Below are 15,402 nucleotides of genomic sequence, written 5' to 3'. Positions count from 1 at the left end.
AGGCTGGTCTTGAACTCCTGCCCTCAAACAATCCTCCCACCTCAGCATCCCAAATTGCTGCGATTACAGGTGTAAACCACTGCACACAGCCCCATTTTCTTCTAATATTTTTACAGAATTGTATTCAGGAAAGCAGGGTGAAAAACAGTTTTAATTTTAACATTTAAATTGTTGACAAGTCTGGAATTCGTTTTAAGAAAATGAATGAAGTAAAAATCCAGATTTTTTTTCTGCCTCAATGGCAACTGATTGAAATCTCAGTTGCATTAGATTCTAAATTATCTTGTGCATCTATTCTGGATCTCAGTGTGGTTCCATGAGTCTGACTATTTTACATGACAGTATAAAAACTATTGTATTAACATAGTCTTATATTTGACAGATTTAGCATAACCTTATAACTTTCAACTTTCCACTTAAAAAATCCTGTTTCCCTATGGGGGAAGGTAAGGGTGAACAGGCAGACAGCAGAAGATTTTTAGGGCTGTTAAACTGTTCTGTATGATGCTATAATGGTGAATACATGTCATTATACATTTGTCCAAACCCATAGGACATGCACACCAAGAGTGAACCCTAATATAAATTATAGACTCTGAATGATAATTATATGTCTGTCCAGGTTTACCAATGGTAACAAATGTACCACTCTGGTGGGAGATGTTGATAACTGGGGAGGCTGTGCATGTGTGAGGGTAGGGAGTACAGGGGAAACCTCCGTACCTTCCTTTCAATTTTGTTGTAAACCTGCAACTGCCGTAAAAAATAATGCCTATTTGTTTAAAGCAGCAAAATATTAGGTACTCAATTTTAATAACTTTAGAATTCGTTTTAGGAGAAGGCTTATTTTAGATTGAAAGTGAACATTAAAAATCATTAAGAATACCTTATTTCCACTTTTTTTTTTTTTTTTTTTTGAGACAGAGTCTCACTCTGTCACCCAGACTGGAGAACAGTGGTGCGATCTCGGCTCACTGCAACCTCCGCCTCCTGGGTTCAAACGATTCTCCTGCCTCAGACTCCTGAGTAGCTGAGACTTCAGGCCCACGCCACCACGTCCAGCAAATTTTTTGTATTTTAAATAGAGGTGGGGTTTCACCATATTGACCACGCTGGTCTCGAACTCCTGACCTCATGATCTGCCACCTCGGCCGCCCAAAGTGTTGGGATTACAGGCGTGAGCCACCGTGCCCTGCTCACTTCTGTTATTCCTTAATGGATTTTGGACCTAACTTGACTAGTTCCAAAAATAATCCAAAATTAATGTCTTATTATCGTGATTCTACTAAATTTATAAGTTAATTTAGGAAACATATACATCTTTACCATACTGAGTTTTCTTATTCAAGAACAAATTATAACTTACCATTTATTCAAGTTTTAATTTATATGCCTAAATAGACGGTTTTTTTAATTATATAGGGCTGCATATTTCCTGTTAAGTTTATGACTATGTATTTTATCTTTGTGCATGGTAGTACAAGAGGAATATTTCCTTTATATTGTCTCACTTGGTGTCTGGGTTCTGGAAAGCTATTGATTTTTATGTTAAAGAGGTATCTATCCACATTAATACTTTCCTTCATTGTTTCTAATTGAATTGAGATTATTAACTCAAGCTGTCCAGAACTACAATAACATCATCTATAAGTAATTATAATTTCTACTCTTCATTTGCAATTTTTGTCCCTCTGATTCTTTTACCTTTTCATATTGTGTTGGCTGATACTTAAAAAATCTTAAAAGCATCAGTAGAGGACATTTGTCTTTTAATAGGCTGCTGGATTCTATTTTCTAATATTTTACATCAGATTTTTCAATCAATATTTAAAAGTGACTTTGGTGTATTTTCTTTTATTTCTCGATTTATTCTAGATCTTTTTGTCAAGTTAGATCTTTCTTTACAGTGTGTTTTAATGAATCTAGTCTTATATTTTAATGTAATTAATGTACCTTTTTTTTGAGATTAGTACTATTTGTGTTTGCTTCTTAAATATTTCTTTACTACAAAGCCATAAAGATAGCCACTGATAGTTTTTCTTAAAAGTTTTAAAATTTCAACTTTCAGATTAAATGTTTTAATCCATCAAGGGTTGATTTTAATGTACAGTATGAGGTAGGAATCCAAGTTCTTTTTTCCTCAAATGGATAACTGATAATCTCACACCACTTATAAAATGTTCTAACTTTTCCCTGTTTATGTATGTCACATGTCCAAGATCCATATATGTAACTAACACAGGCCAGTTCTTCCAATACAGTGTTGAACAGAATTGGTGACAGTAAGCATCCTTGCCTTGACCCTGATTTTTAAAAGGAAATGCTTTTATATGTCTATCAAAATGATATTTGCTAACAAAATAATTTATCAGATAATCAGAATAAATATCTCTCCAGTGAAAATATATGAATGACAAATAAGCACATGAAAAGATAATCAGCATCACAAATCATCCAGGAGATACAAATTAATGCAAAATGAGATACCACTATTTACCCACTAGAATGGCAAATAACTATTTTACGGATTTGTTAAATGATAGGTGGATCACTTAGCTCTTGTTATTATTTATATTATTCTAGAAGTTTGGGCTTCTAAGAAGACAATAAGAAGAATCCAATAGAGATTTTGGCTGAGGTGCAATATGACCACAAGTGACTTTTTAGAAAGATGCAATATAGACCACAAGTGACTTTTATGACAGCAACAATGTAAAGGAGGGACTGGAGTGGACTAATCCTAGGGATGCCGAAGCTGGAGAGAAGGAGTTATTAGAAACACGCCAAGGGAGAGGAAGGAAAGCTTGAACCATGGCAGTGAGAAGAGGAAGAACAGATTTAAAAGTTGTCCCTAGAGAAAATTGATAGGGTCCAGGATATAATTAGATATAGGGTGTCTAGATTCCAGAATCAACCTATTGGTAGCAATGACCTAAATATTGGATATTGAAATACACATCTCAAAATAGCAAAATTACACAAATCACATAACTCTCATATTTGGGAAAAAATACTATTGAGATAAAGTTCCAATCAATTTAGAAAATTCTTTAAAAAAATCTCAAAGGTTTTTGTTTTATCAAATGATAAACATAATTAAATCTATTAATTTTTTAATTTGTACCGTGTACCACATGTGGCATGTGCATTATACATTTACAATACAAAATTGACATGTTGGCTCAGAATAAAATACATGAAGAGAAAAAAGTTACAGGAATTAATTGTTCAGTTCAAACAGAAATGTCATTTGTGTGCAGATACCCTAAAAACGGAATAGAAATTTCATACATTTTGAGCAGAAGGACTAGGTTTGTTTAGTGCATTTAACATCCCTTGGCAAGTTGAAAAAAAATAAATAAAATATCTTCCTTTAAATTTAATCCAAAGGACTACACATGTGTTTTCATGACCAGTAGCAAAAAAACATTTTCTTTACCTTGGAATTTACCTCTAGTTCAAAATATTTGCTTCTGCCATATTGAGGAGGATCTTCCAAACTAAAGCAAATCTCCCTGACTCATTGGTCTTTGCCTCTTTTTAATATCTTCTTTGGTTCTGTTTAAACAAATATCACAGTAAGGGAAAAGTTAGAGTTAATAACATTCAGTAGATTTTATAAACATTTGCTTGCACAGTCCCATTTGAAATATCTTTGCCCTGATTTATATTCAAAGGCAAAAGCATATTGAATTACAACCAGGGCTGCTTATCTAACTGTGCATCAGATAAGTTTACTTGAACTGTAGCTGCCCCAAGGCTATTACCTAGGGATCATCAGCAAACTTATCCCCAGATAGTTTGCATTTCTATTACTCGATAACACCTGAATCTTCCACCAGGTTTAAGCAAGACTCATGAAACACAAAAGATCCTAGGTCAGTCTTCTGGAAACCACAGACTCCCATCTTCCTGGAGGGGAGTCCAACTGAGATTCAAATTCCCATGAAAATAATGTGTGAGGATGCCTCTCCAAGACCAAAAGTGAGCTATTGCAGTGAGTGGTGCATCATGTATGAATGCCTTTGGCTCTCTCATTGACCCACTTTTTACTATTTGATGCATAATTAATGTTGAGGTCAGAGTTGTCACATTTTCTTACTAACTTCTTTGCAGCTATTGGCTTTCCTGGTAGCAATTTAAACCACTACATCAGCTTGAAGTGGTAGCACCTAATTTGGAAGAAGGGGAAGATTTCTGTATCCATAGGAAATAAGGCCTAGGGGCATACAAGCTAAATTTGCAACAAAAAGACCTGAATTTGACCAGATTTTTGACTTTGAGTTTTATATTTATCTTTTCTGTGTTTAAGTCTCTTCTTATAAATAAGAATTATTATGTCCTCCCACCATACACACAGAATTTTTGTGAAAAACAAGTTAAAAATTATGAAAGCATTTTGAAAATTGTAAAGGCTTTGTAAAAGCAAGAGATGGCATAGAAAGTACTTCCCCAAAAGCAATGGCACCTCTGCACGCATTTTCAGACTTCTGACGGGTAACTAGACCAACTCTATTGGCATTTGCTATAAAAGGATCTCTGCATTAAAAAAAAAAAAAGAACCATCAAGGGTGGCTGAACCTTATTTCCTGAGGATAATTTTTCAAAACCTCATACTGTAAAATAATGTGATAGGTAGAATAACTTCACAAATAACCATATTGCACATGTACTCTATAGACACTTCTTTAAACATGTACTAAATTCACACACTCACAGGATTCTGGATAATCATATTAGAATGAGGGAAGTAATTGTTGAGAAAATTCAGTTTAGATCCTTACTTTGAAGTGTTCTCAGAAATTCAAAGGTGTGTGTGTGTATGTGTGTGTATGTGTGTGTGAGAGAGAGAGAGAAAGAGAGAGAGAGAGAGAGAAATTTTAGGACCACTGAACTTCTTCTACTAGTTTTAAGTAACATGCTATTGTCCATCCTTAATTTCTTCTGCCAAACTTTCTGGTGGACTTTTGTGTATTAATAGCATTGCTCCATATGTACTGTCCTATATAGGGACCATCCAAGTGAATGAAGTTATCCATCCAAGTGTTTTGAGATCCAAAGAAATAACTGTCCAAGTATTGATTTTATTTTCTAAGGAATTAATTTTGTCCACTTGAAAATTGCCATTATATGATTGCCCACTTTGGAATTTGTCCAGAATGACAGTTGTCACAATTCATCATCCTGCTCTTATGAAATCTGCCATCTATTTTGTTAATGAATAAAATAGGTCAAAATCCAGGCATTAGTTCAAATCCACATGTCAGGACTTCCAGTAATTCAGCATATTCTTTATATCCTCACTCAGGACCTTGCTTCTAGAATTCTCAGCATCAGGACATGAGAATATCAATCATATTAGCACACATTACTTTGACTATGATAATTTTAGAAAATAAAATTTCCAGGGATCACAGTCTAGTGCTAAACCAGCAAACACTAGAAAAAGAGTGATATTGAGGCACACATGGAATCAAGACACATTAATTTCTGTAGGATTTGATTGAGTCCTTTTCTTAGTTGCACAATTCACTGTGTGACCTTTGAAAATCCAGTCTCCATATTTGTAAAATGGAGATAACATCTTTCCTAACTGCTTCAGAGAATGAAGAATATGTCTGAAAGCCCATCATAAACTGTAGAAACCTATCTATCCACAAGTAACATGTCCTTATTAAAGGCAGATCATGGTAAAAGGTGTTTGGGTGCCTGTTGGTGTCTATTTGTAATTGTTGCTGTTTTGTTGCTTTTTAAAAGGCACATTAAGAAGTGCTTTTTGTCTGCAAGTCTCTAGATGTGATAATTTACCCACGTCTCCATTCTTCACACTCTGTATGAACATTGTTTCTCAATGTTTCTTTGCATGTTTTGCAAGAAAAACTTTCTGCTATAAATGTGAAACATAGTAGTGTAGACTTGGGAGATGGAATGCTGTCCTGATTGGGCTCCCTTGGATGGAGAAGTATTCATCCTGGGCTAGTCAAGCAACCAAATGCATAACCACTAGACTGCAGATCCCGTGTTTTATTTGCAACTATGTCTCCAGCATCTAGAATAGTAACTAGCACAGAGAAGGCTACATTTTTCTGAATCATATTAACACTCTTTTAACTAATGCCATTGGTACATCCAACTAGAAAGGTCAAATATGTTTTGCAAGCACATTTATAAGGCTCATCTCAAGGCTGCTGGCTGTGTACCATCTCAAGCTTGCTGAAACTTGGGGGTTCCTAAACAAGCACACCAGCCACTAATCCATTTGATAAATGTCATATAACATACATATTTTTATATTTTCATATATGTATGTATCTGTACATTATGGTTTGATACTTAATGGTCCTTAGGAATAAGAAAGACTCTATGAATTGTTCATAACAGAATGTCACAATAACTGGAAAATCTTCTTAACAACTATTAAATAGGAAGAATTGTTAATTTCAAGCTTTATTGAGATCTTCCTCATTTGAATTTGAGTTTATTTTTCCCATCTCTTTATGGAAATTGTGCCATAAATATAATGAAGTCTTTTGTGTTTGAGAATCTTACAATGCTTGAATGTTGTTATCCTGAATATTGCCTTTTATTGTATAGCAAAATAAACAAGAGTTTGGGTTGATTTTGTCTGGATCATAGAATGTACACTAAACTTGCTTTTGAGAATAAATCCCTGTTACTAGCTTGTTTTATGGTATTTTATCTTTTGTTTTAATACTGAAACTGTAGACTAGAGAAAAACAAAATCTTCATTATGGGAGATTCACTGAAATGATTTTAACAAGTACACTGTTTACTCAGCACACTTTTCTATCTCCATGACAATTTTTGTTTTCTCTGTACTGTTTCCTGAAACTACAAACTGAGGAAACAAACTATAGGAAAAAAAGATCAGCCTCACCTCTCCCATCTCTGTGTCACCACCTGTTCTTTAGAAACTTCAGGGCTCTCATCAAGTTAGTATTAATGTAGTATCTTCACTGCTCTGGAAGGATCAGGATTCTTTATGAACATCCAAAAGAGACAACACAGCTTAGCCACAGAATCTTTAGAATCTTACTTGAGGTATTGCTGCTTTTGAAATACCCCATGGTACCAATGGCAGGAACTGTCTGTGTCAACTCTGCCAAATCAGAACATACACTTACTTTATTTGTTTGTTTTTAAGACAGACATCTGGCTAGGGATATGGTAATTTTTACTTTCAAACTCAGATTTAAGTGTTATATTATCTCTGTGATTAACTCCAGTGATATCCTTGTTCAAAGATGTATAGCCCAGTGATTCCAAAATAACTTTTTTAATTGTCTCTTAGGTTACCTGGAAACTTAGCCCCATATCTAATTTGTGACAGCTTCTTGAACAATGGTGTTGAGTCTGGGTAACTAGGGAATTGGCAGTCTGCCTTTGTAGACAAATGGGTTATTCCTTCTCACGTTCTGAGTCAAATCTGAACCAAAATTCACATTTGGTCTGGTGACCATGATAGATATAAGAAATTTTCATTAAGCAAAACTGACACAGTTTCTTCCTTCTCATTGTGAACACTCTGGTCCAAGCCTTTATTATGCAGTGTTCAGGTGCTCCAAAGCATCCTACCTGGCTGGTGTCCTCGCCTGGGTCTCAGACCTCTGGTGTCCATGCTGTAGATCATTTATTCTGGTAGCACTTGTTGAATCCTTAATGAATGGGAGGGAGCTTAGGGATGCAAAGATTCTAAGACACAGTCATTGCTTCATGCTGATCATAGACCAGAGGGGAAGGAGGAATGTGCTCATATTTTTCTAACTGGATTTGAAGAAAAAGGAGGTGAAAAGAGAATTCCAGGTGAAAAACAAAGTGAGCTAAAGTATTAAGGCAGGAAAGATAGGCCACATTTGTAAACAATGTAGTCAAAAGGCCTCGAGCAGCCTACTGGCAGCAGAGGAACCTTGCTCCCACCTGAGAGCACTGAGCAATGTCACCGTGCTGGTGCACAGCTACACAGTGACAAGAAGACAGTGCATTAAACAAACCCAGAGCATCAGGTCAGGGCTGAGGCACAGTTATCTAACTGCTTGGAACCACTTGCCATAATGTGTAATATTGGCTATTTAGTAAAATACAGTTGGGACGGCACAGCTGCTGGCATGTGGGAAACGCCTGCCACCTGCCCTGTGAAACTGTAACCAGGCAGTTTAACTTCAAAATGCATTTCAAAACTTCTTTTCTCTTGAGTTTCAAGATATAACCTTGAAGCAAACTGCAGAAGCCTTTTCCCTTAGCCTTAAAATAGACTCCACATCCCTCTCTTTGTCACTGTATATACTCTCTTCACATTTATCTAACTGTATGCAAGTATCCAATTATGTGCCTTCTTAGAAGTTCCATAGACTAATCTTGAGGTATACAGACCAACCCTTGAGTCCCAGCTGCAAAGTACCAGCAATTACTTCAAGGTGGCTCGTTAACAATCCAGCTTTGTTGAGATGATGCCAGCCCAAGATCCAGGTGGACAGGGACCCACGATAGTCACCAGAATAAGACACACAGACATTGTACTCAGCACAATTCTTGTATGTCTTCCTTATCAAGTTTTCATTTTTTAAACTCCTTTTTTTCCCCCCAAAAAAATCAAAGTGGTTGCTTTGGATGAGAATCTGGCCACTTCTCCTTTACTAGTTTTGGTTAATAAAGTCACTTTCTTTCTGCCAGATGTCACTCTGTTAATTGAGCTCTGCAAGTAGTGCAGGATTAAACTTGCCTTCAACTGAAACTTCATTCGGTTACAAAATCTCAACTTGGAACACTTAGGGAAATTGATTCCCTGGGAAAGAAGAGGAGCCGCTCTGAGGGGTCCCCAAGTTGGCCATGATTCTTGTTCTCTTTTGTCTTCCTACATCCTTTTCTGTAGAACATATCCCATTTGCAGAGATTTTTGGAATTGTGTTAATGACCTTGTGGCAAACAGCAAATTGTCCTGATTGGCCGTGCTTCTTCCCTGCCCCCACACCTTCTATACCAGCAAAATAAATAGCTATCTCCCTTCCCTTTTCTTAACAGTTTAACCACTGCTTAATAACCATGATTGCCAATTTGTTTATGAGCCTCTTAGTCCCTAATAAAATGTGAGTGCCTGCAGGCCAGGAACCTTGTCTCTTCATTTCTTTATCCCCAGAGAATAGCACAGGGCCAGACACAGAGCCGCTGCACAGCACATGTTATTAAATATATTGCCAATGGCACAGGTGGGTAGGAGACTGGACTCCATCAGGAATCCCATGGAAGACCCCACAGTCTCTGCTAAGGCACTTCTGGACCCAAGAAAAGTGATCTCAACTGTTCTTTACGTATATTACCTCATTTGAAGTTTCAGTAATGCTTTAAGGGAAGTATCAGTATTATCTCCTGGGTATACAGGAAGAATCTGAGCCTCATAAAAATTAAATAACTTGCCCAAGTTTTCTCATCAAGTAAATGGAGAGTCAGGACTGGAATGCAGCTCTGTGAGATGTCAAATCCATGCCTTTAACCATTACTTTATATTTCAACTTCAAAAATTTTAATTCACGTCATGATGATGGCAAGCAAAGTGAATTAACTATCACCACGTGTCAATGGGGATATCGTCTATGTAGATCTCACCAAGTATCAGAATTAATGTCTCCAGTTATAAATCAGTAAGTCTTAGTTGCCTACTTGTTTCCAATTGAAGTCTGAGAGCAAGATCGTTAGATGGACTCTAAATATCTCTTCATACAAATTGGTCCCAGGGCAGCAAAGGAAGATCAATTTGTTCCTGCCTCCTTGCACATTTCCCATTGGATATGGCACCTCTGACAAAGCCCGTAGGTTGCATTATGTATCCATATGGAACCATAGCTTCTTATGTAACAGGAACAAAGATATTAAAATATAAACTTCCAAAGCCTTTGTCCTCACCCACCCATAAAAAGGATTCTGTGTTTGTACTCCTGTGCTAATAAATGTAATAGGCTGGGAGAAGGGGAAAAAAAAAAAACTGAGCTGATTGCCTAAACAAGGGAGGACAAAATGAGAGAGAAGAGGAAGGCAGGAGGAAGGGGTGTGTAGAAAGTGAGCAAAGGTTCTGAGAGAGAGATGGAGAAGAAAGATTTGGGGAGAAAGACTAGCTCATTGGGTGAGATTTTAGTGGAGGAATTGTCTGAAGATGATATTGAAGAAGCTTTGATATTGCATTGAGAAGTGTGACCCTTCCACAGCTTCCGCAAGGATAAATTTATCACATTCTTCAAAATTTTGGGGGTGGAATATGTCCTTTGTATGAGTCACCCTATCAAGATGGGACTTAAGACAGGTGCAAGAGTCCACTTTTTCCCTGGGTTTCACTTGTTTCTGGCAGGAACCTTAGGAATCTCTCTCTCATATTTTTATTTAGAGATGCAAGTACTGATAGGTGGAAAAAACTAGTCCAAGTCACACATATGGTCTGCTCTATTACTTAGATGTGAATGTGCATAAAGAACCTTGTTTCTAAAGGAAAGAAAGGTACATAACTCACAAAATAATATACAAGTCCCAATATATAAAAAAGTAAATTTCCATTACATCTTGGTGGATTAGGTACACTCCACAATCTCCCACAAAACTTTAAAACTGGTGGAAAATATCTTTCAAAACATATTTAAATATAGAAATATATTATATTTATATTCATATATAATTTTAATTATGTAAAATAAATTCTAACTGTATAGTCTTTTATATATTTAAATTACATATAAACTAAGTGTGTGTGAAACAAGAATGGAAGCTCATAATGACTCAGAAACTGAAAAATAGAAAGAAGATAGAAAGCTTCAAAGAAAAGACATGGCCACATAGGAAAGCTGCCTCCCAAGACATGCCAAAAAACAATTCCGCTGCAAAAATACAGGAGCAACCCTGAGGGTGTTCTGTACTCAGAAGAGGTTGAAGCTCAAAGCAAGAAGGATACATGATGGGCGAAGAGTTGGATTATTCTAGAGAAATCAGTCATGTGAGTCAACTTCAGAACAGTTGTCAGCAACAGGCATAGCTGCCTCCAAGCAGAAACTGTGAGTGTCATAGGTTGCGGTCAAGAGGCAGGACAGTCTGAGTGGCCTGGCCACACATGGGAGGAACAAAGGGAAGACATTGCTAGAAGATCCTCACAGGCCTGGAGGCACAGCCCCTGCCACTTACCAGGCTCCCAGAAGAGTACAAGAGATCCAGCTCATCCTCACAAGCCAAATGTACCACAGAGGTAGTAGGCAGCCCAAGGAAAAATGCCAAGTACCATATGGTACCCAACAAGGATGTCAGCATGAGAAATTTTAAAGAATAAATTTTTAAAAATAGGTAAAGAGCAAAGAAGAAAAGGAAAAGATTGATGAAGTCAGAAATAAGATTAACATATAAAAGTCATGATAAGAGTTTCTCTACTTTTGTTAGATGTGCTTCATGTAACTTTGCAACAACCAATATAAAATGTATTAGTTGCTAGGGCTACCCTGGTGGTTAATTTTATGTGTCAACTTGACTGTGTTATGGAATGCCCAGATAGCTGGCAAAGCATTATTTTGGAGGATGGAGGCTTATCTGTGAGGGTGTTTCCAGAAGAGGTTAGCATTTGGTTGAGCAGACTAAGTAAAGAAGATCCACCCTCACCAATGTGGGTGAACATGATCCAACTTATATATATATATAATATATAAATTGAGGGTCTTAACAGAACAAAAAGGCAGAGGAAAGGTGAATTTGCTCTCTCTTCTTGAACTGGGGCATCTATCTTCTCCTCCCCTCAAACATCAGACCTCCTGGTTCTCTGGCCTTCCAACTCAGAATGAATTATACCATCAGTTTTCTGGTTCTCCAGCATGCATACAGCATAACATGGGGCTTCTAGATCTCCATAATGGCATAAGCCAACTCTCACAATCTCTTCTTATATGTCCATATATAGCCTGTTGGCTCTGTTTCTCTGGAGAACTCTAATATAGCTACCACAACAAAGTACCACCGACTGAGTAACTTAAACAACAGAAATTTAATTTTCTCATAATCCTGGAGGCCAGAAGTCCAAGATCAATGTGTTGGCCAGGTTGGTTTCTTCTGAGGTTTCTCTCATTAGCTTGTAAATGGCTCTCTTCTCCCTATGTCTTCATGTGTTCTTCCCTCTGTGTATGTCTGTGTCCTAATTTCCTCTTCTTATAAAGATTATTATTTTGGATTAGGGCCCACCTTAATGATCAAATTTTAACTTAATTAAATATCTAAAAATCTTATCTCCAAATACAGCCACATTCTGAGGTACCTGGAGTTAAGACTTCAACATAAAAATGTGAGGAGACACAATTCAGGCCTAACATAAAAGCAGAAGCATGATTAATTATATGGTTCTCTATGTCCGAAATTCTCAAATAAATAAGATGCCCAGGAAAAACAAGCTTATTTGTGCTATGAAGTACTAAAAAAATACCCCACTTAGATTATCTGAAGGAGGTTACTGAGTAGCAAGATGAGAAATTTCTTTCACAAATATTCTTAGAGCAAGCGCAATGTATTTCATAGCACTGTTTCTTACAATACTCTTAAATGTAAGTGGATGGCTGTCTTAGTCTGCTGTGTGCTGCTATAACAGAATACTACAGATTAGGCAATTTAAAAAGAACAGAAATTTATTTCCTCACAGTTCTAGACGCTAGGAAGTCCAAGATTAAATCTCTAGCACCTGGTGAGGGCCTTCCTGTCAAGTCATCTCATCTCATGGAAGGCAAAAAGGCAAAAGAGGACAAGAGGTGCCAAACTCATTCTTTTCTAAGGAACCCACTCCCATGATAACAGCATGAATTTATTAATGGGGCTGGTATCCCCATAACACAAACATCTTCCCATGAGGCCTCACCTCCCAACACCACTGTACTGGGGATCAAGTTTCCAACACGTGAATTTTGTGAAACACATTCAAACCATACCAATGGCATAATGCCAAGATACAGTTTAATAAAAGCATGTCCACTTACATGATTATTTAATTTCATCCCAGAATAAATTTTCAAATACCTAAAAAAATAAACAAATGGTTTTCTCGAGAAAAAACCTCCATAAATATTTTTCTCATCCAACATTTCAGAAGTCTTGAGAGAGAATAGGTTTGAAGTTTTACTTCCAAGAAAGAACCCAAAGCCCAATTAGTTTATGTTACCATTTCAGAGTAGACCCAAGTACAGTCTGGTCATTAGAGCTGGGTTGATGTATCCTTCTAACTTAGCTTTGCTTCATGGTAAGGGAAGGTGCTCTTCACCTGATCTGCTCTCAATAATAGACAGCTGCCCAAAAAACAGGCTCGAGACAACTTATGTATTTATCAGTATACAGTAGTTCTCCCTTATCCATGGTTTCACTTTCCATAGTTTCAGCTACCCATGGTAAACAACAGTCTGAAAATATTAAATGGAAAATTCCAGAAATAAACAATTCATAAGTTTTAAATTCAGTGCCACTCCGAGTAGCATGATGAAATGTTGCACCATCTCCTTTAGTCACACCCAAGATGCAAATCATTACTTTCTCCAGCTTCTGCATGCTCTGTAAACTACCCATCCATTAGTCACTTAGCATCTCAGTTATCAGATTGACCATCATCATATAACAGTGCTTGTGTTTAAATCTCCTTTATTTTATCCTTAATGGCCCTAGAATGCAAAAGTAGTGAAGCTAGCAATTCAGATATGCCAAAGAGAAGGCATGAAGTGTTTCCCTCAAGTGGAAAGTTGAAAGTTCTCAACTTATTTTTAAAAAATGTATAGTGAGGTTGTTGAGATCTGTGGTAAGAGCAAATCTATTTATGAAATTGTGAAGGAAAAAGAAATTTATGCTAGTTTCCCTGCTGCACCCCATACTGCAAAAATTACAGCCACAGTACATTATAAGTACTTAATTAAGATGGAAAAGGAATTAAATTTGAGGGTACAAGACATGAACAGGAGCATGTTTCAACCGAGAGCAGTTGAGTTCAGTACTATCCAAGGTTTCAGGCATCCACTGGGGGTCTTGGGATGTATCCCTTGCAGATAAAGGAGGTCTGCTGTATAATCAATGCCAAAGCAAAAATTAGATTTGTTTTCCCTGGCTATCCTGTACTCCTTTGGTTATCAAACTTGAGCATTGTGCATCAGGGCTTGTTAAAGATTTCAGGCCTCTCCCCAGAGTTTCTGGGTCAATAGGCCTGGGGTGGGACCCAAGATCTTTTATTTCTCAAATATTTTATATTTTCCCAGTCTACACTGCTATAGTGGTTCCTAATCCACACCTACTAACTAGCTGTTGGACCATGAGAAGTTTATGTCCCTTCTTTCAGCCTTGTTTCCTTGTCTGTATGGTAGGGATGAAGGAAGGAAGTACTTAACAGTGTACCTGGGGGGATTAAAGAGCACAGAGGCAGGCAGAGCCCTGCTATGATGCTCATGTCAGTGTTCTCTCCAGTGCACCAGGCTGCTTAGCTTATTTTTTTTTTTTTTTGTATATAGCAGAATATTAAAATAATACTTTTTCTCTCAGTTTTGGCTCAAAAGATTGGGCACAGAATGATGGATGCTAAGGACCCCCTTCATGACAAAGTGGAATCTAGAATAACTATTCTGAACTGGTAAAGGCATGCCTTCTGGAGTGATTCTGCACATAATCCCCTTAAGGGTTTTAAAGTCTTGAGTTAAAAGACCAAGAAGTACCTGTGCAGTTGGAGTATTTCTGAGGATCCCACAAAGCGATCTATATGAGAAAGTGTGTGTCCCCATACTTTGCCCATTTAAGCATTCACCAAGATGAGAAAACATAAACTCTAGATCACAACAGTGCAGGCCAAGTAAGGCCTCCCAGGGTCTGTCTTGACTCTCTCCTCTGGCTCCAACCCTAGAAGAAACAGAGTCAATCCTGAAAGGAGTTCATAGTAGGGTGAAAAGGAGTGCCAGGCAGAGAATCTGAGAAGACGCCAGCTGCCCAAGACCATGGGAACCCACCTCTTGCATCAGCATGACCTGGGTATGAGACACAGAGTCAGGGGAGATCATTTTGAAGCTTTAAGATTTGACTGACCTGATGAATTTCAGACTCACATGGGGCCTCTAGCCCCTTTGTTTTGGCCAATTTCTTTCATTTGGAGTGGCTGCATTTACCCAATGCCTGTACCCCCATTTTATCTAGGAAATAACTAACTTGCTTTTGATTTTACAGGCTCATAGGTGGAAGGGACTTGCCTTGTCTCTGATGAGACTTTGGACTCTGGATTTTTGAGTTAATGCTGAAATCAGTTGAGATTTTAGGGGACTGTTGGGAATGCATGATCAGTTTTGAAATGTGAAGATATGAGATTTCAGAGGGGCCAGGGATGGAATGATATGGTTTGGCTCTGTGTCCCCACGCAAATCT

Source organism: Pan paniscus, chromosome 7, assembly GCF_029289425.2.
Source record: "Pan paniscus chromosome 7, NHGRI_mPanPan1-v2.0_pri, whole genome shotgun sequence".
Classification (NCBI taxonomy): domain Eukaryota; kingdom Metazoa; phylum Chordata; class Mammalia; order Primates; family Hominidae; genus Pan; species Pan paniscus.
This window is presented reverse-complemented; position numbering follows the sequence as displayed.